This window comes from Apus apus, chromosome 1 (assembly GCF_020740795.1).
Source record: "Apus apus isolate bApuApu2 chromosome 1, bApuApu2.pri.cur, whole genome shotgun sequence".
NCBI classification, from domain to species: domain Eukaryota; kingdom Metazoa; phylum Chordata; class Aves; order Apodiformes; family Apodidae; genus Apus; species Apus apus.
In genome coordinates, this window is record NC_067282.1 from 184,769,685 (window position 1) to 184,792,055 (window position 22,371).

Sequence of the window (22,371 nt, forward strand, 5' to 3'; positions counted from 1 at the left end):
AGTAAACACCAACACCTTTTTTTCCCCAAGCCCTTCCTTAGCATTACTCAATGGAGAACTTAGGATACATGCTCTTAGTTTTCTTACCAGACTCGTTTTACCTAAATATGTTATATCCTTTTAGTTTGTGACATGTGAAAAGATACTTATGCTAATTTAAAATTAAAGATAATTTAAAAACAGTTTTCATGTGGAAAATGCTTATAGATTTGAACTATTTAAGGGCTGCATCTTGGAGAAGACGCATACAGTAAAAATGATGGTAAACATTAAAAAAGGTTGGCGTGTGTTTCTGAGAGGTAAAAGCAGTCTTTGTTCCTTTTGGAAAAAAATCGTAGGATAACTTGAATTGGAAGGGACCACAAAAGGTTACGTAGTTCAACACCCTGCACAGATCAGGGCCAGTAAGACCAGGCTGCTGAGAACACATGAAGTATTTAGTCATCTAAGTCTACATAGCTAAAAACATAATATGTGGTGGTGATTTCTTGGGCTTTCTGAAAGGGAAAAAATTGAATTGGAATGTGTCTCCGTTGTCTTCAGCTTTCAGAAGGGAAAAAAAAAAAAAAAAAAAAGAGAAGCAGAGCAAACAAGTTCTTTACTATGCATTTCCTTTTATTTTTAGATAGAAATAAGAATTCTATCAGGCTAAACCTTACTTTCCATATGCAATTATTCCCCAGAAAGTTGAAATAAGCATAGATGTAGGCTTTTCAAGAATATCCCCCTAGAAGTTAATTTTTGAAGGGAAACTGCATGGTGACATTGCTTTTGAAAATTGAACCTTAATAAAGGGCTTCATTTAGGCACCCATCCCTGAAAATGGATGTTGAACTATGTAAGGGTTAGGAGGCAAAGAGGATAAAAGGAGATGCAAGACAATGATAGTAGATGAAAGTAAATGGTAATTTAAGTCTGCTTGAAATTAGCACTGGTTTATTTGGTCATTCAACCAGTGGCAGCTCAAAGTCAAATTCTTACCATAAAGTCTTGCCACAGATGGGTCTACCATTATCTTCTAGAAAAGTGGCTCCTCCAAGGCAGAGTTAGGATGCTTTGTAAATAGCTTTCTAGTGCTTTGTGTGTCCCCAAGACTTCTCTAAGTTGAGAGGGCACCTGCAGTAGAGAAAATCAGAGAACGTGCTTATCCCTAATGGAAGCTGTAATGAATTTCCCCTTTTATAAGGCTGTTTTGAATCTCCAGCAGTCAGACAGTGTAAACACCCATCCCTGGGTCTTGAATGTGAAATGTTGCATCACTCCTCTGCTGAGGGAGCTGAGAGCCTCTTCTGTTGTTCCAGGTGAGAAGAGCAAGGGGGACATCCCAGGGCTCAGTTCTGGGGCTCGCCTGGTACCCGCTGGAGCACAGCTAAACAAAACCAAAAACTGACTCGGCCCTGTCTCCTCCTGAACCCCCAGCAGAAGTGGGCTCCTCTCTCCCAAGCCGTGGCATGCACAGACTTCTCATGTGAATTTTTTGTTTGCAGGTATGTTATTTTGTTTTGTTTTTTTTTCCTTTTTAAAATACATTAGTGTTTTCTAAATGGGAAATCATATTCTGTTTTTCTAGGTAAATTTGTTGCTATTCATCAAGACTTTCAGACGCTGCTTGAGCATATAATAAATGTTTATTACTACTAATGGAGATAACACTTCTAGGAGCCTATCTTGCAAGAGGCATTAAAAATTAGCAAAGAAAAAAAAAAAAAAGAAAGAACAGCTTGGCAGAGGTTCTGTATTCATAAGCCTATTTATAGATGGTATGCTGAGTAGGAGAGCAGGTTTGTGCCTCTGCCAGCAAGATGCTCTAACCTACTGCTGTGCTAGTACTTGCCCTAATTTTGTACTTACATTCTGAGTCTCCCAGGGGGATGCTGAGCAGATGCGTGATTGACCTGAATCTTGAAGGTGCATGGGTTTGACTGTGTCTCTGAGGACAATCAGAGAGATTCGATCAACTTCTTTTCCAGGACCTGTTCATGTTGACTAGCACGTGTTGGCTCGACAGATTTCTCAGAAAACAGTGTGTAAAACCTTCTTCCAACTGAGTTTTCTTTATCCTCAAGTGGCTAGAGAGACCTGAAGCAAAGATTGACAGAAGGGTTGTTTAAACGTGACTCCTGGTCTGTTCTTTAGCCTCAAAGTGGTTTAAAACCATTTTGGCAGCTCAGTTGGTGCTGGCGAAGCTCCTGGAAGTGCTGCTCTCAGGAGTGCTGGTTCCAGTCCAGCGTGAGCACGGTAGTGAAAGCAAGTCATTTCACTGGGGTCTTCTGTGCCACTTCCATACCAGCTATCAGCAATAATTTTCTGTAGACTGTACTTTTTGAAAGATAAGCACTTAGTCCTTTCAGCAAGAGAACTATGTGTCTCCTGTCCTACATCAGAGATGAACGAAACTGTGGGAGAGGAAAGTAAAATTTACAAAGAAACAAGCTCAGAAAACAATTGCATTTGGGGGGGGGTTTGTTTAGGATTGGTTTGTTTGTTTGTTTGTTTGTTTTCCTGGGTGCCTCAATGGGTGAAATTTTACTTACCCTTAAAAATTAAAGGGAAAGGGAGAGATCAAAATAAAAGTTTTACATGCACGTGAGCGGCAGAATAAGCAAAAGTGAAAACAGCTGTTGTAAAACAAAAAAAGTACATTCTGCCTTCACGCATTAATTTATGCACATAACATAAAGACTTTTTCAAAATGTAGGAAAAAACATGAAAATAGCCACTATTTAAGTTTATTCGGAAATACACATCAGGGAAGATGAGTATCACTAAGACACAAAGGTGGGTCCTATGGGGGATGAGAACATAACCATGGACTCACTGAAAGCAAGTAATAGCAGAGTAATTTTGCTGTGGAATTTTAGAGCAATTATGTGAATAACAGAGGATATGTTCTGAAAGTAGCCAGAAGTGCTTTTTTGTGGGTATAGCTAACATGGTTTCAGAAAGCCTCTGCCTGGCCAGGGTTAGTGCTTCCACAGCTGAGACAGCACAAGTGCTGGTGTGTTTGACTGTGCATGATCCCCCTCGCCCACGGTCAATCTTCCCAAAAAATGCACAAAGGTGTGTCTGATAATACCCAGTGTCTCAGCTTGTTTCTATGTCTGACTGGAAAGTCTGCTGTTCAAAGGTGCTTGGTCTTAGATTTTGCAATGATTAAACATTTTGACAAATTGCATTAAACTACATCAAACTTTAACTGAAGCTGCTGCAGGTTTCACATAGCTGGACTGATTAAAGGTGGTATTTCAAGAAGCCTTCACTAATCTATTTGTTTTTTGAGCTCTGTTTCTTCTGAAAGGAAGATGAGTGTCCCTGTGCTTTTTAATAAAATGAGCTGAGTACTAAAAATCCGCTGTCATCAGTTTGGCTTGAACACCGGAGTATGTGGCTCATAGCTCTACAGAACATGGAGGATATTAAACCTGGATATTAGGTTTTTTTGTTCCTTCTTCATAAGGAAAATAGAAAATACTCATACAAGAGGGAGAAATAGTTTCTAGTATTCTTCAGCATTGCCTTTCATAGTGTGCAATTATGAATTCTGGGGCATAGTGGATATGAAGTTTTTCCTGGTGTTAGCTGTGTGTAAATAAGTATAAATCAAGTAGGTTGTTGGGGTTTGTTTGTTTGTTTGTTTGTTTGTTTTTAAACTGTTCAAGTACCTACATGGTAGTGCCCAAAAAGAGACCAAAACCCATGAGGTTGCTACTAAACTTCCTTTTCTTTCTAGAAGCTTTTCTCAAACTTCATTGGTCTTCAAAGTTTTCCTTTTAAATGGGTGGCCAGCATAAGCATTTCTGCAAATTCAGTTCATGTGAAGATTTTGTCTCTAAAGTTGTTCAAGTAAGCGTAGCTGCAAATCTGATTCACTTGTGTGGCAACGGACTTCACATGTAAATCAAGCTTCTAATAAGTCCGCATTGTACTGGAAGGTGCTAATGGCTGCCATCAATCAGGGGGCTGGTAAAAGTTGTTCTCCCTCTCTCCCCCAGACTAAATGAGACAGCAATTAAATGCCCTTTTATTGAGTGATAGCTGAGACAATGGAAATCAAATGTCCAAAGCACAAACCAAAATGGCAAGTCTTAAGTATAAGCTAAGCCATGTGTCCCCAAGGATTGGCATGTTGATTTGCTTACAGCTGAGAGGGTATATGAAAGGAATAACTGGGAGTGTAGACAGCAGGAGAAGCAGTAATGCTCCTTGGAGCCAAGCCAAAGGGAAATACTTGCTGTGAAGACTTCTCAGTGGGGCCGTACTTCCATGATCTTGCTTCCTTGAAACCCAGGATCAGCCAGTAGTACAGATTTGATGCAGAAGGGGATCATGATCAGAAAATATGATTGATGCTAAGTTTGTGGTATGTTTTTACATTAGCTGCTCGATAACAGTCAGTATCTGATTTGGTATGAAGCCTACTGATACAAACTTAGCTACTCAGCTTTTCTGAAAGGGCTTCAGCTGGCAGGGTGAGTTTATACTCGATCAGTTCTGTTATTGCAGTGTCTTAGATCCCTGGAACAGGATTTGCTGCCTTGTCAGGCTGCATCCTGAGAATTCCCTCCACACACACTCCCCACCCCCAAAATGCCACCACTTTGTTCTAGAGTGCGTACTCTGATGTCTCTCCTAAATAAAACTGCACTGTAAAAAAGCCCAGTTTGCTCATCCATTTCTTCTAGATGAAAACAATCTCTTGAGACCCTTAATGCTGGTTAACAGTTTTGTCCAAAGGACACACAGTGAGCTAGGTGGCTGAATGTGTTTTTCCTGTCTTCACTCCCAACCTTCTCCAAAGCTGCTTATGTCAACGGGACACTTCCTTTTGGCTCCAGCTCACAATTCTGTATTGCTGAAAGGCCCTTAAGTTGCTCCAGTGCACAGGGCTCCACTGTCTCTAATTTGTGTGGGTTTTTTGTTTTTGTCAGGGTGGTTTTTTTCTTCTTTTGTGTGAAACTGTAAATGCATTGAGAACAAAGAACTATTGCATTTACTTATGGCAAGGCTCACTTCTGTCATGCAGCTCATATGCTGTTGACAGAGACTGTGTCTATATGATGCTTTGCAGCAGCTTAGCTAAACTGAAAGTCAAGTTTAAGGCTCCAAAACAATATTAAATTAATAAATTATTTTATTTTTGTGCCTGAAAAGTATTGCAAGTAGATGACCAGATTTATCTGAAGTAATATTAGGATTTCACTAAAAGAAAATATATGAGTTTAGAGAGTTCTGTATTGAAATTGTTCTGTGGAGTGCAGTATCTGTCACAGCTCTTTTGAGGGCTTCAACAAAGAAAAAACGAAGTTACCTGTATCAAGAGGTCCAGAGAAATCAGCAGGCATTAGGAGTGGACTCATACAAAACCTGCTAGTTTATGTTCCTTGTCTTCATCACTCGGTGATAAGACACTCTGCCTTGTCCTTGTGTACCCATCAAGAGGACACTCCCTTTTCAAACTCATGTTCTGCTGCACTCACATTTAGTCTTTGGTTTTATAGTTTTGGCAATTACTGTGAATGATACCCTTCACAGTCCCTAGTTTTCATATCAATTTAGTTATTCACCTCTAACATTAACTCTGGTTCTAGCCTTGACTTGCATCTGACTTCTACATCAGGTTCTTAAGTAAAGCAGAGAGCCAAGGAATCAGGAGAGACTCCGTAGGGGCACAGCAATAAGCTGCCATGTTACTAGCATGAGTGTAATGATTAGAACCTTTCAATTCAGACCTTGAATTACTAATGTGATCTTCGCTATTACCAATACTGAGACCTTTTCTTAAATATTGAAGCATTCCCTTCCAAGCCAAAGTGTCTTATGTTTCTGTGATAGTAAATATATAATTATAAATTCTATGATGTGGCCAAGGTAATCATAGGCATAGAGTGCAAAAGCCATTTGTACTGTTCTGTATGTAATTATTCTGTGTGTAATTTTGAATAGTCATGGATTAGTTTTTTTAAAACATCTACTTCTATATTGCAAGCCTTCAGCAGTCCAATAAAGCAAAGCCATTGACTGCTATTTGATGTGTCCATTACCTTCTGCAAATGCCTTAGAATACAATGGGGTAGCATGCAGACTTCAGAGCTGTCATGACAGGTATTAAGAATGTGTCAAATCCCAGTGATGATTGATAACGTATCTGTCATTTATGATGGGATTATTAGGAAAAGGAAAGCCACTAGGAGAAAGATACTCTAGGAAAAAAAGGGGGGGAGAGGATGGCAGGGGGAGAGAGGATTTACTGTTCTTGGGAGGTGCCTAGTTTAATTAAGCCTTGTCTAGTCCATAAACAAGTCTCTTAGCTATCTGAATGCCTTGGCAGTTTACGCACTTCAACGCCGCAGCAGTAATTCCATGGGATTTAAGTTTCTCTTTGGTGGATAGTATTGTTCACTATAGGTACTGTGGCTATGATTAAGGTTCTTGGCCATGCAAACAGCTAGTGCAATAGTGCATTTTTAAATTTATTTTGTGTTCTAATTGAGAGTTTAACAGAATATTGTGGAAGAAAGAATTCAATGGGCACATAAGATATTTTCTGCATGAAAACTCTATAGAACTGAAGGAGAACAGACATATTATTTGCACCTTTGGTTAGCCAAAGGATGTGAAGAGTTGGTTGGGTTTTTTTTATTCTGGATGTGTACTTTGTATGAGTGTAGGAAGAAGGCTAAGCTTCATCGCACTTGAAATTTAGCTTTTCCTGAATGGATCCAGTTGCCTTGTACACAAACTGATGCCTTTCAGGTGTTTTAGGCTGACTTGTCCATGTCTGCCCTGTGTCATGCAGCAGAGACAGGCCAAGCTCACACTGCTCCAGGTGACAGTAGTGCTCTGCTCCAGGTGACCCCACTACCCTCCTCCAGTGGGGCAAGCTTCCCCCTTGGACAAGGTGACTCCATGGCATCCCCACCGTGGGGCAGGGAGTGATGGTGGGGCAGCGAGGCAGCTGGCCAGCCTCTTGCCCCAGCAGAAGGATGTGCTGGAGTACTTGGCAATGGCTGCACAGGTGCTGCAGGTGCAACACAGGCCACAAACTATGGGAGGATGAACTACAGCAGGGATGGTGATGATAACCCTCAGGTGTGTGGTCACAGTGGGATACGCGGTGTGTACCGTAGGGAAAGAACATGGAACAGGGCCATTAGGCTCACTCACCAGTGTGAGCCCACGCTCACACCCTTGCTTACCTCATGGAAACTCACTCACCTGCCCAGGCCCTCAGGAAAGACCCTTTTTCTTTTTTTTTTCCTCTTTTTCCTTTTTTTTTCTGCCTCTAAATGCACGTTTACCCCACCTGCAGAAGCTGGCTGAGTAAAGCAACCTGAAGCAAGGAAGCCAGGTTTTAAGTGTAACGTATTGCGGCTTGATTCATTTGCCAGCGTAGTTCTCTTGAGGGCCACATGGCAACCATCCCAAAGCAACCAGTGATTTCAGTACCTCAGCCCAAAGCTGATTTAGCTGAAGAGTTGTTAAAAGGACCGTGATTAGGGTTTTTTTGTTTGTTTTGGTTTGTGGGTTTTTTTGTTGTTGTTGTTTTTTTTTCCTTCCAGAACCTGAACTCAGCATATCTTCAGAGTAACTTGAACTGTGCACCCAGAAATCATTAATCATACTGTACAATCTTGGCTTCAACTTTCCCCTTTATACGTAGGAGATTACCATACTGGTTCTTAAGTGTTGTGTCTTGCTCCCTGGAAGCACCTGGGTTCATGCTGTTTAAATATGGTTTCAAGAAAAGGGAGGGCTGTGCAGAGGATGCTGCAGGAAAGAGCATTCCTTCACTGCTCACAGGTTTGCTTTTGGCCCCAGGTAGATGCAACATAGGTGTTCATGTATATTGATGATGGGCAGCCCATGGTTTGTGACTTTGCTCTTCAGTGGCTGCCTTTTTGGGAGAAGATACCAGTGCAAATAGGGACTGCTGGCAGCATTCATAGCTGGTTTTTATTTTTTCCCAGTGCTCTCATGGTCTTTCATCAACTCCTATATTTAATAGATTTACATGGTGAATGGATTTTCTGTCCCAAAAAAGGGCCACAGTGAAGTGCACATGAACATGGAGTACTTTTCTGAGGGAAGCTATTCTTTCCCTGTACTCTTTCACCTTTCCCGAATTCACTAGATTTTGTCAGTTTAAGGAGCACTTATTTGGGAGGTATTGCAGAAGTTGACTTGAAACTCAGCTATTTCTTTTTTTTCCAATTTCGTTTACATAGGGTGTCCTGAGATAACACAGCAAATCATGAGGTTGGGGGAGTCACCTCTGAAGATCTTTGAACTTTTAATAAAATTCCTTCTAGGCTCCAAGATCAACACTGCATGGTCTCAGTTCCATTTTACATGTCCTCACACTTAGCTGCAGTCCAGTTCTTGATTTATTTTTTTGTTCAGTGATAGGATTAGAAGCATTCTTTGAAAACCAAACCACCACTGCTATGCAATTTAAATACACAAGGTTGTCTTTATCCTGAAAAAAGAATCCAGCAAATAAGCCCTTTTCTAACTCTTGCATTCATCACATATTTGAATGAAAACTGATTTCAATGTTTGTTTGCACAAAGTAATATGTTTCCAAACATTAAAGAAATCAGCAGTGGTGGTGGTTGCTATTTGGGGGAGGGGAGCTGAAAGGCAAAATATTGCAAAATGACTTTTTACTGATAATAAACAAAGCCCAATGGGAGATTTCTGTTTTGAAAATATGTAGCTGTTGACATGAGGATGTTTGTTAGGATATTTTTAGTGCCGATAAAGGAAAGCAGCATTCATTGGAGTTCTGGTAGTCTTGAACAAAAACACATGTTAAGCACCAGTTGCTCTGCTCTGGGTGGTTTTGTTACACTATGCATAGGAAAAGTTTTTCTCAGCTAAGTTTCTTCTGTTGTTTCCACTTCTAAGCCTTTTATACTGTGTCTAGAGAGAGAATAAGAGTGTCTGATAAGACTTTCAAGGTGGTGTTTGCAAGTTGAAAAGGTAAAACTAAAAAATTTGTACTCATTTTAATTGTGGTGTAAAGCATCAGTATTATCATTTGAAAAGCACCAGCGATGCCTTGGCTTGCTTGATAAAATAAGAATCTGTTCATTGTAATGACCATTAACTCAGTGACAGGATGATAAAGAGATTACAGGGTTCTGCTTCCCACTTATAAAGAATTGGTTGGTGCATGTGCTGTTCTGCTAGTCCCATCTCAGTGTATGTTGTGGAACAATCATGGAAAACATTTTTAATATTTTTACTGTGCTACCTGACAGCATGAGCTCTGTAGTATACAATTTTCTTTTCCTCTGACCTCTTACACACCAATTGTATTGGGAAAACATTAATTAAATGGCAACAATGTATTTATTGTGATTTGAAGTTGCTTTTTTCCTGGTTCCTATTGTTCAGGCTCCTGAACAGGAACGAAGAGCCTGCTTAAAGATGCTCTCCAAGTGCTCTGTTTAAGTATGGCTCTTTGTTCATAACTGCCAAAAAGTAGCAGCAAACTGTACAAGGAAAAATTCCCTTCTGTGTGATTCCATTCCCTTGGGTCTTGATTGAAAACAGTTTGTATTAATTCACTTCCAGATTTAACTTAGTTTAATTTTAGTCTGTGTCATGGGCCACCGGTGTGTTTTACTCTTCCTTAAACAGACTACATATCCTTTGGTAACACCTTGATAATGTAGTAATTTTTTGAGTTATGCAAAGAAAGGTGAGACCTTATGGAAATTCAGTGAAAGTCTTGTTTATACACTAACCTGTTATGATAATGATAATTAATTTATTTTTTCAGGACATGGTATATTGACAAAGAATTCCTCAGTGCCCTGAACAGAGACCAGTGTCTGCAGAAATTACATTGCTGGTAGTGGCCATTGTCTAAAGATCATTAGGCAGATGGAGCAGTTGTACTGAGGGTATGATTTTGAGTTAAGAATCTCAAAAGACTCAGACCCTCACTGCTTTTTTCTTCCATAATGATGTCATTTGGCTTGACAAAACTGAGTCTGTCTCCTCATGAGCCCTGCCTTTCTTATGGCATATTACATGGTATGACATACAGCATCTTAAAAGACAAATCAACTTGCTCTTCTGTCTTAAATACAAACCCCAGTTTTCATTCATAGCTAAGTGTTAGCCAGTATACATTCCAGAAAGTTGCACTTGCTCAAGCCCTACCCATCAGAAATGTCACTGCTTTGAAGTACCCTATTAAATTCTTGTCCATCCTGTTCCTACCTTCCTACTGTTCCTGCTTTTCTCTTACATAGTTTTGTTCTCTGATATGTCAGACTGATCAATTATATATCATACAGAAAGGGAGTTTGCTTTTCTTAACTCTCCTATCCAGCTGTAACCAGTTCCTCTGTCACCTTGCTAAATAGTCTCCTGCTGTTTGTGAGCATTTCCATAGCATTTGTCTTACTCTTAGTGATGTGTAAAATCCCCCTCATTCCCTTTTACTTACCTGCCTTCAAATGTGGTCATGTGCAATAGAATGTTGCTGTGAGATACAGGATGGAGGGGATCATAGTGAGACAAGTCTGAGAACGTCAACTCAAGCCTGTTAGTTCATAAAGAGCTTAAATCACAGGATTTCCAGGGGGTGCAGAAGTCAAAGTGAAGATCTGGATGCTGCCTGCTGTTTCAAAAAGTTGGGGGACCTGTTCAGATCCCGCTAGTGCTAGAGAAGAACATGTACCCTGAAACACAGAGGGGGAATTTAAAAAAAGTGATTGTTGGGGGTTTTTTTATTATTATTATTTTTTGTATAAAGAGTTTATCCCACCTGATTGCTTTGTTGATGTCCCTGCTTATTGTCATCTTACTTCTTTCTGCTGACAGGCATGCTGAAATTTGACTTGAGGCTTTGCAATATACACAGTTTGGAGGGAAAACTAATTTAATTCTCTCTATGTATGGAATACAGAATGCAGAAATAGAAACCTGTAAATTGCTTAAAAAGCATTGTATGGTTTAAAACTTACTTGTTACCCTGCAGTTACCCATAACGTCTGCTTCAGAGTCAGCCATCTGTATAGTTACTTATATTACTGCATGTTTCGTATCTGGCACACAAAAAATTATGCTTATTCTTTTCTTTGTGATGTGAAAGACATTCTCAGTCAATAAGCTGTCAAGCTACCCTTTTGTCATCATCACTGCCTAGTTGTGTTCTTTCACATCAAGTCTCCTAAATCTTGCCAGTCTAATGTGTTAAATTCTTTGACAACAATGTTTCAGTTTTGGAGCCCTGAGAGCTTTGCTTGTTTTTCTTCATGAATGGAATGAAACGCTTCTTGGTGAAAATACGAGTGCAGCACAAAGTGAAAAGATTAGACTTCCTGTGTAATCTGTAGAGGAAAAATGAACACTTTTGGACTGTTATCCACTGTGGCCCTTGAGCTCTTCACCTTGGAAAAGATTAATTGCATTCTCCAAGTGCCTGGTTTTCTTGGCTGATAAAGAGAGGTTAGTTGGCTCACTGCAAGAGCTATTTCCTCACTCTTGCTATGGAATTTTGGGAAAGATGGACTCCAGCATTTCAGTTTCAGCAACGAGTAGCAAAGCTAGGCAAAGACCTTATCTCTTTTACTATGTTTCTATTTAAATGGAAACAAAAGGTGTCCAAAATCTATTTTGCTTGTGCCTTCAGTTAACATGGAGAATTTGATTTGTGGGGTTCTCTCTTGTCCTCCTGGCCCCAAATTTGGGATTTTTTACTAGGAGGCAAGCTTTGCTACAGACAGCTTTGAAGTTTGAATATTCAGACTGAAGCTAGATATGGTGAAGAGCTTAAAAAATAGGCTGTTCACATCCCTTTCCTTTAAAGCATTGCACAGTACTGCTGGGAAAGCTTTAGCAAATACATGTAGTAAACAGATTACTGTAACATTAGCCTGTTCACTGCTGTGCTTAGGAAACTTGGTGCCATTTTACTTTTTGATAGTACTTTATACTGATGATAAAGCAGGAAATGGAATGCACTATTTAAGGTCAAAATTATTTTTACTTCTGCCTTCCATGAATTTGTATTTAGGGTTGTGAGTAGTCTTCTGGAAAGTTGTTTTGTCCTAGAGATGGTCTCCATCTTTGCACAGAAGGCAAGGATGGAAAATGTACAGGACAGTAACAATTTCTGTATCCGTAAAACACTACAAATTATTTTTCTGTCCTTATTGGTGCAGTCTGTGCACCTTTGTTTAGTTCACACAGCAGTGCATGTTTTTATTTTTACAAAAAAGTACATGATACTCTGCAGCATGCCTTAGGGAATGGTGTGCTCATTAGGCTAAAGCCCCATGTCTGCTCCATGAACAGCTGAGCTGCAAGGGAACATCAGTGTAGGCAGGCAGAGCTGGCCGAGCAGAATGGCTGAACCATTCTTGTCCCTTCGGTGCCCTCTCTTCTGCCACCCAGAGTGATATGAGCTGACCTGGATAACTCGTATCAACCACAGTGCTCAAGGAGAATTACAGTAAAATGAGACGCTTGATTTGATAGAGCAAACAAATAACATTGTGGCAAAATGACAGGGGGGACTTTTGTGTGTGCTTCCCACCCTGGCTGTGCTGGGTCAAGGTGGCAAGTGTTGGGGGGCACTGGTCATATCATACCTGTTCAGCTACCACTTGAAGAAAGAGCTTGTCCAAAGCCCCACTGATGTCTGAGTTTCAGTCCTCTATCCAGGTTGGTGATTTTGGTTTAATTCCAGCTATCATGGTATGGGATTTCTTCTAGCCACTATATGTCTAGTCTTTGTCTCCATCATGTTGATTTACTGGCTTTGATGAGTGTCAGTCACTTTTGCACCATATTTTCTTTTATTAGTTTGCAGATTTTTTCAAGGTGAATTCCACATGCTTGGGTCTATATTGTTTATGACTTAATTTTATTCATTATCTTTCTTAACTAAATATTCTTGGCCTTTTCAATTTTGTTTCATGTGGGAGCTTTCCAGAGCTGCAATACGTGTGTTTGATTTTAATTAATTCTGCATCACCTAGTGATATATGTGTATACATAAATGCATAAAGCTAATAACTTTCTTCATTTAGCACTGAAAAGCATTTTTTCCAAAGTGATAGGCCTATAATATGTTATTTAAAGGGCTCTGAGTCATGACTGAAGAGATATTTTTTTGATACAGTGGACAGAGTAGCAGAAGGAGTAAGCTTCGATCTGTTGCTATTCCCTTCTGAAAGGAAATTTCCCCAGACCATCTGCATCCCTTCCTTCTCTTAGGCTCTTGCTGGGTACTAAATAAGGGAAGAAGTTCTGGTACCTCTGCCTAAATGCATCCTTAAAGGCAGCATCTCTAAGGACAGGATTTTGTGGTGTTACAGCTCCTGAGTTCTGCCCTGGGGTGAAGGGGGGGAGGGAGCAGCAGGTCTCACAGGGTGGGCACCTTTCCCCTTGAGAGACTCATTTAGCAGCTGGCTGGAGTGAGTGGAAAAGTCCTTCCAAAGATTATCCCTAATTCAATTGCCTAAGTGTGCAAAATTGTATTTCACTTTTAAGCAGAGAAAAAAGAGCTATGTGCATATTTCCCTTAGTCAGGATCCTCTCCCCATATTCTAGACCAATCTGTCTTGTTCATGGCCTTTTAATCAGATGTTGCAGCTTTTCCTATACTGGTGCTCTCAGTCAAGCCAGCTTGTTTCCCTGGAGGGTCAGGGCAGTGTTTCTGATGCTCCCCTTCTCTCAAAGCATGGTGTCCTTTGATCTTCCTTTCCCAGGCTTGGCAAACAGCCCTGCCATCAGGATTGGTATAAGGAGTCCTTCAAAGCTATATACCTGGCTAATTTGTTGGAGGGAAGACTTCTGAGTGTGTTGTTTCACCTTTCCTGCCTCACAAGCCTTGCATGGCTTCCCTGTGTTTTTTAACTGTGTTTTTTGGAAGGCAACAAAACCAGAACAAGAAGATGTAATGGTTGGGAGGTTTTTTTTGTTAAAATAAAATAGACACAGAAATGCTTTCTTATTTCAGCCCACGCCAGTGAAGTTGTTTTCTTCTCTCTCAAAACCTATCTGCATTTATATGGTAGGAAGATATCACTCAGCTTTATTTTAATGCCCTGCCCTACCTCAAAGTCCAAATCTGTTTGTCACTCTACCAAGATTCCTTTTGCCCATGGTTTCCAAACACCACCCAGGCATTTAAAAACAGAAATCATCACAGTATAGAAACAACAAAGCCTCTTGTTTAATTCATTTGCTTGTGTGTGCATTATCCATGAGAATGTATCTCCAAATGCAACACGTTGTAGTTACATGTCTAGGTGGTTCTATTTTAATCTTGTCCTGCAAGAGGGAAGTTCCATGATTGTGGCCAACTAAAATGTTCTTCCTTCTTTATGTATGCATGGATTTCTTCCAGTTTAAACACCCATATGTATTGTCTAACTCCGTTTGAAGTTCATGGAAAAGATTTTTGCTCTGTAAATACTCAGTATATGGCCTTAGCACGCACTGCTCTGGCTCCTAGAATAGTTACAATGGTTAGCACTCCTGCAGCTTTTGGGGACCTAGCTACATTTTTGTTGTAAATAAGTGGCTAGACCCAGTATTTCAAATAAGTCTTGACTGGACCCTGACAGCACAGATGATAATTTCTTCTGATGTTAGCATCTGGATTTAAACATGACTTGTGCTTCCAGATTTTTTGTTTCCCTTGCATTCCTCAGCATGAAGCTTACCACAATGGAGAAAAGCTGTGTTTTTAACTAAAACTTGTAATGGATGCTAAGAAAAGTATATAAATGGTGTATCATTTCCAAGCTGTCAGCTGAAATGCTTCCCCCCACCTCTTCCCCTGTCACTTTTGCTATTAATAAGAAATTTTCATTGCTGTTTTCTCTGCAACTAATCCCATGGAAAAAATTCAGCTTAATCTTGGAAGGAAAAATACCTTGCAGGTTACTCCAGACTGGCAAATAAGAGGTCAAGTTTTAGGTAAAACAAACAAAAAAACCAAACCCAGGCTAAGTTCTGGGATTTTACTCTGGCAAAATCCTGTTGACTTTACAGGCAATTGCTTTGAATAAAAATTAGTGAAAAAACATTATATTGGACAGAATAGAGATGGCTCCTGACTGATTCCTGTGTTGCTCATTCTATACACACTTGTACCTTCACGTATTCTTTGTTTTATCTCCCTAAGACAGTAGTTTATAATTTAGACAGCCAAAAGGCAGCTTCTTTGAGGGCAACACTATTAAAAATACTGCTTCTTTTTTGGCAAAGTAGAAACATTCTTGTGTGTGTTTGAGAAAGATGGGCTGGATATTTTTGGATGCTCACTAATTCAGTTCAGCTGTCCTTGTTTTGTTTGTTTGGATTTGGAAAATAAGAGTAAAGTAGAATATATAGAATTACATTTAAAATAATTCCCTATGGAGCTGCAGACCACCTTGTTCATATCTTCTCTGTGTATCAAGAAATCGATCATTTACTGTGTTTTTTAATTTGTAATTCAAAACATGCTATGGGTGGACCAATTTGGTTTTATCAAAGGAATCATCTCAGGGTAATATTCTTCTGCATAGCTACTGGTATACCAACACTTGTATCTGCAGTCTCAGTTTATCTTTGATGTGTTTATGAGTTTACTTACACAGCAAAAGGCAAGAAAGCTTATGGAGGGAAAAAAATAATTTAAAAAAATGATAACAAGGCTTGTGGAAAACATCACTGCAGAAACTCCTTTGAGGGCCTATACCCCAACCTCTGAAGCAACTGCACACTACAGAAGTAAAACCACATTATCATGAGCTGATGTGTGGGTTTCCATGCAAAGAGAAAGAAAATGGAGATGCCTGTGAGACAAGCTGGGACTGCTTTTCAACTTTACCCAGAGGCAGCTGCTTCATTTTCTTCATCCAGTAAGGAGCAGAGGCAGGAGCAGACAGAATGCCAGCCTTGTGCACAGTTATAAAAGGGTGAAATATGGTGCAGGAGGAGAAAAGAGAAAATGAAAGTCAGGGAGGCAAATAAAGGGAAGAAGGATAAAAATCTACTTGAGTTAGTGTGAAACCCACAAAAATATTTAGGCCTCTGAAGATAAGTGGATACTATTCTTCTTGGGCTTGTTTTTCTTTCTGGTGGTGCTCAGTGTTTCACATCTTATGTCTGTCTTTGTTACAAGTGAGTGAGAGAGCTTATCTCTGTTTTGAGACGGCTTTTTCTTTTCCAGCCCGAGAAGGTGATTACTCAGGAGAAGGTTCTTAAAACCCCAGTAAATCTTGGGATCCCAACAGATAGTCCCAATATATTTAACGTTTAAAGCTTTTCTTTAAGATAAAGTGTTTCTGCTGCTCCTTTACTGCTAGCAAGGGATATACTTGTGTTTTTTTATTAAATGTTTTTAATGTTGTGTCTGTCAGCACTCAATAGCTTAACCCGTAGCATTCCCAAAATTGTACCAAAACTGTGGGTTTAGTGTGTTTATGGGCACCTTAAGGTTCTTGACAGAACTGTATTATTTTAATTCACACAGTGAAGTAAATGTTCTATAGAAGGAAGAAAGAAACTGTTTTCAGGTTGAGGCACATTAGTTTGCCAGTAGTAAAACCTAAATTGCAATATATTATGCAGCTATCCCTAGAAGATGCTAGTTGATAAGGTTGTGCAATACATCCCCGCTCAGAAACGACGTGCACTGGTTTCCTACCTCCTTAAACCTGCGGCTTCCCTCCAAGCACCCATAGCAGCTGGAAATGTTAGGGCACAGACCAGGGACTTGTCTTTATGTGGTTTACATTTATTAAGAAATAAGTACAAAGGGATCTAGGCTAAATGTGATGATGTTTTTAGAGTGTATTCAGGATATCTTAGATGGAGAGGGAATTTATAATTATCAAAACACTCTTTTTAAAAATTGGAGCCTGTGCTGACTTTTGAAGCTACACGGTAAGTGCCTTTCTGCATTATTAGTTTAGGCTGTGGCATGACAGTTGTGGATGATAAATACAACTGGCATAACCTGTTGGTTATGCTTCTGGGGTGTTGATTTTGAATACAGTTTAGTCTGTTGGGGGCGGGGGTGTGGGTGAAGTTTCCTGTGGGTGACTGTGACTCTGAACACTTGCTCCATAGCTCCAAACTTGGAGCACAGCTGAGAGGCAAGAGGACTTTTAGGTATCTGTAGGATCCTGCCTGCTTTTAAAATGTATTTCCAGGGTTGTTAATGCACATAAATCACCTAGCCCTTCAGGGACAGCTGGGTTTGTTTTAAACTTGCTAGGTATGATATTATGTCAGCCTAGAGTCAACAGTCTGTCTGCAGCAAGGGAGCTGAGAAGACTCTCAGGCCTGTGGTGGGACAGCCCTTGTGAGGGAGATGAAACCTACTTCAACACTGAATTAATACTTTTTGGGTCAACTGCATAGTTGTAAAAAAACTAATGTATGCAGAGAGGGGGCAACTGGCTGGTCAGAAAGGGGCACAGTGGGGAGTGCTGCATGGGCAAGCAGATCCAGCAGGGTCTCCATGCAACCACTGGACCGAGAGCTGCATCAGGGACAATCCCGATGGCCTGCAGCTTCTCTCCGGTGCCACGGGACATGGAGGGAGAGACAGGCAGAGGAGCCCGGCCATGACTGGGGGCAGAGAAGCAGCCTGCATGGGCATCACCAGGTGCCAGAGACTTTCTGCAGCTGAGATGGAGCTTTCCACTTCCCTGGGTTACTGTGCTCTTCCTCGCAACCTCCTGTGGGATCTCATTACCCTGGTTCCTTTCTGCATCCCAGCCTTAATTCCTCCACCCTCTTCTCTGTTTCTGTCTTGCTCTCTATCTGATCCTGGTCTAACTATCCACCACCCCTGGGGCTAAGGGGTTTGCTGCCCATGTGCCATGTTTGCTCTCATTCTGCCTTCTCTCTACAATTCAGTAACCATATCCATAATGGATGTAAATGCAACCTTACATTGGCTTTTATATGAAGAGATCATCCTGGTGTTCATAATAATTAATCACAGCCCTCCCTAGCTTCAGAACTGCATCTATTAAAGTCAGAGGTTGGATGTCTTATTTTTAAAAACTGATGATATTTCAACTAGATGAAAGGGCAACAAGTGGTTAAAAACAATTGCAGATCAGTGGCATGCAAGGGCTTAAACAGTATAAAGACACAGGGATAATTTGAAAGGCATTGCAGGTAATATGAAGATGTGTATATCTACCAACTGCCTGTGCAAATTAGAAAATTAATTGAAAGGGAATGTTATCTCGTTAGCTGAGTAAGCTAATGTCAAAAAAAACCTGCAGCTTTCTTTTAAGACTTACAACAATTTTTTTTCCAGAATAATCTATTAATGAAATGATGGTTTGGAAGGCAGACTGGAATGGAGACAAGTGTTCTGATGTATTATCAGCTTCTATATGTTTTTAGCTACATGCTGGGGTTAAATCTTATGCCATGAAGTGAGGTTCCTTCTTCCTCCCTGCCCTCCACATTAAAAACATTTTTAGATATGAAAAAATCTCCTGTTTAAAAGCATTATAAGTAGTCCTTAAAACGTTCAAGCATCTTTATATTTTTATATCTTCTGTGAAATTACTAAAATTTATTCCGTGAAGTCCAGATGTTCGTGGTCAAAAAGAATACTCCGAAATGTTCAAAACAGAAAGGGCATATTTGAGTATATATTTTTATACAGGAAAGATGGGCATCTTTTGGCATTTTGGTAATAAAGCTGTTGCACCATGCAAAAGGTAGGAGAGCTGGGACTTGAGTAAAGCTTTTATAATACTGAGCCTCCCTACTGGAAAGAAACCACCCTGAACTCATGTTATTTTTATTTGTTCCTGTTTCGGGGACCTTGGGGATCATTTACCACCTCTTCTGAAAGCCGCAAAAGTTCTGCTGTAAGAGAGGGAGGAGAGTGTTGGAATGAAGCAGAGACACTTGATGCTCCCATGTTCCCATTACTCCTGGAGCTGGGGATTTGCAAGATATTGGAAACCAAGAAAGTAGAATGGTTGTTCCAAGTGGATTTGGATTCATAATTAATCTGAATTCATGTCCAGCTCAAACTGAATGCATAGTATGAAAGTTAGCACAATTTAATGACAATTTTTGCTTTTCTAAGAATACAGAATACTCTAAAATAGCGTCCTGCAATTCAGTGGCCTAAACCTGCTTTCAGGTGTCTTAATTCGAATTTATAGTTTGTCTTTCAAGGACTGATATAAACCTACTGCAATTGCTGATGTGAAGAGTAAGAACAGATTGTCTTAACAGTGCTTGGAAGAGTAAGGCATAATGACAGATTTCAAAGGCAGCCTCATGATCATAGATATATGATTAAGTTGAAACATTATTTTTTTGTTGTTACAAAAAGTTATCGTTGGTATTTCTGCAAGTAGAAATAGTAGTAAATATATATCAGAGTTAACATACTGTGGTTTGATCATCACAGGTCAACTATAAATGTGCATCTTAAGCTGTAGACCACAGGCTGTGTGTTTTGCAAGGAAGTATTTACGCATTTAATGTTTAGTACTGTTGCTCATTTAGACTTGTCATTGGAAAACAATGTTCTCTTTATTTCATGTTGTTAAAACATAAGTGCTGTCATTTGACTTTATAAACACTAATAAAAATGGTGGGTTTAATTCTTGTTATTCTTAAAGAAATACACAAAAATACCTGTCAGTCTCTTTTAGTATATGTAGCCCTGTGCGCAGGTGCATTTTGATTTAAATGAAGATTATTCTGAAATTGAGCTTCTGACTCTTAAGTGGGTAATTGGGAAAGCAAGCCATAAATTTCTTCTTCATTAAACAACCTGTAAGACTGAGAAAACACAAGTGGGGTGTTTGTTTGGTTGTTTGTTGGAGTGGGCTTTTTTTGTTTGTTTGTTTTATGTTTTGGGGTTTTTTTTGCCCTTTTTTTTTTTTTGGGGGGGGGGGGAGGGGGGGCGTATTTTGCTTAATTGAACATTTTGAAAAGTAAAGATTGGGAAAGTCAAAATAAGAAAAATAACATTTTTCCAAAGCTAGTTAACTAATTTTACGATAGTAAACTATGTATTTGAATAGTACCTGCATTTTGCATATTTATTCAATGAAACATACAGTGAAACATACAATGAAACATACTCTTTATTAGACTACCCCTTGAGGGAGGACACCTTTTTGCTTTTAAAAAAAATATTATTTTATGCAGCCTATCACTGCATTAGTTATCCCAATTTTGTCTCTTATTTGTGCTTTTGGAGAACAAGGGGCTTTTTCCCTAAATGTTGCTAACTGTAAGATCTAAGTATTAATATCCTCTATTTTTCACAACTCCCAGGCATCTCAGTGCTACCAGGGCATTTCCTTTATAGTTTTTCTCTCTGCAAAACCATAATTCTCAGCTCTGCTGGTCTGTCACCAAGAGTACTGAATGGTTGGGACAATATTTTCCTGTCAACTCTTTTGCTGATTAGTGGGGAAGATGCCGTGTTTCTCACAGGAGAGGAGATACAAAAGCTGATATATCTAATTTAATGTCTGAAAGTTTCTTGACCAGACATTTTTGGCTTGATGGATGACAGTCCCTCTGGAGCATATACAGATAAGCCACCTTCATTATTTATGGACATTCATTAAAGTAAGCAGCAAAAACCTTATTGATCTTTCAGATCCACTTATTTGGAATTAGAGTGTCTATTGTATTCGATGAAAGTCCAGAAATATTTAGATGGTTTTTATGAGGATGTAATCTCAAAATATGGTAACAGTGTGTTACAATATCCTTGCCTAGATTAACAACCTTTTTCATTTTTAATTTCATAGACAATGAAGAAAAGAAAACCCTAGCCATCCAGGGATATAAGTTAGTCAAGAGTAAACATTTCACTTACATAATTTTATGCCTACAATCATCACTACATCATGTTGGGACATTAAATTAGATTAACCTATACTGAAGAGCTCTGAATTGCTTTATCCAAGGTAGTGCTACCCTTGCCAATTTATGGTGCAACCAAAAGCTTATGTTTGCTGACTCCAGGCACATAACAAACAGCAGTCTGTCCATGAGGGCTCAGGAATGGAAAACAAGGAAAAGCATTTTGTCTGTTGCCTTTCTGTGTATAGTATGCCAGGGGAAAATGGGAAATCTTCTGCCTGCAGGAGAAATGAGCCTCACTTACTTGGAGTGATGGCTAATAGCTAGATTTGTAGATGCCAATTAGCTCTCATTTCCAGTAAAATACATGGTGGGGGAAGGCTGCCAGAAGGCTGGAGCAAATTTTGGAGAATGCCAAGCCATGTGTCTTCCATCCTGTTCTCTTCCCCTGAATTTCTTAGCTAGGTCCCTTATATTTTGTGGAAGCTGGAAATAAATTGATAAGTGAAGAATACTCAGGTAATTTTGTTCCATTTGCATCTAAGGTAGATATAGCATAGCAGGTCTGGCTGGGAAGGAAAGGGGGTGGGAAGTTTAGGCATTAATTTAACTAAGCAAGTTAAGTTTGTCCTTTCTGACAAGTATCTTTCCATATACTTTTTCATTCCCATATGTACTGATTTACATTTTTTTTGTTTTGTTTGTTTTGGTTGATGCTCATATGCTTCTTGTCATTGTACTATTCTAGTACTTCTTGTTCTAAATCTTCCTTCATCCATTTTCTACTGGGTTAAAACGGCGCCACCAGCCTTGCCTCTTGGTGCCTCTTCAAACACGAGGTGAAGCAGACAGCCTTGGTGCCTTTGACTCACCCAGGAGGAGCCTTGTGTCATGTTAATCGATCTCTTGTTTCATTTGTCAGCTGCCTTTTGCTGGAGTGTATCCACACTTTCCCAGTGGACACAGCATTATTAGTCACTAACGTTGAAATGGGTATACTCCAAGTACCTTTAATGCTTAATACTGAACATTTTAAAATGTCTTACCAGCAAAAACGTGCTTATCTCTTTTTTCATATAAGGCAATGCTGCTCTCCTGAATTGTGCTGAACGTGCTACCACTTAAATGATGCTATAAATCATTATTATGCAGGTGCATTAGGCTGCCCAGGACCCTGGCCAGCCTTTGGTAGAGCTGAGGTCAGTACTCCCTTGTTTCTGGGATGAAGGACTTCATGGGACAGGAAAGAAAGCAGGGCCATTCATTTGGGCATAAAACACACACTGCACACATTTTTAACTTGGATTGCTAGGCATCTCCACATCAGATATGATGGTATGTAGTACCGTGTGTCAAGTTTGTAGGTTAGATGCTGCTTTCACTTATCAGGTGGCTTTGAAACTTCTGTCACCATTGGAACATCCTGTATGAGCATGGTCTTCACACTCCTCTATCTGTTTATCACCTTATTTTGTAGTTAACAGAAGTTCATCACGGCTTCTACATCTGCCACTGGAAAAGTGCACAACTAGCTGT

General features: G+C 39.7%; 1 protein-coding gene across 3 annotated transcripts in view; it reads left to right on the plus strand.

Annotated features, from left to right (window-relative positions):
* PLXNB2 (plexin B2) overlaps nucleotides 1-22,371 on the plus strand; it is a 261,344-nt gene that overhangs the window by 82,731 nt on the left and 156,242 nt on the right. For all 3 annotated transcript variants that reach the window (XM_051623011.1, XM_051623020.1, XM_051623030.1), the window contains one exon: nucleotides 1,302-1,487. The gene's annotated coding sequence lies outside the window, so the exon portion shown is untranslated. The remainder of the gene's footprint in view (nucleotides 1-1,301; nucleotides 1,488-22,371) is intronic.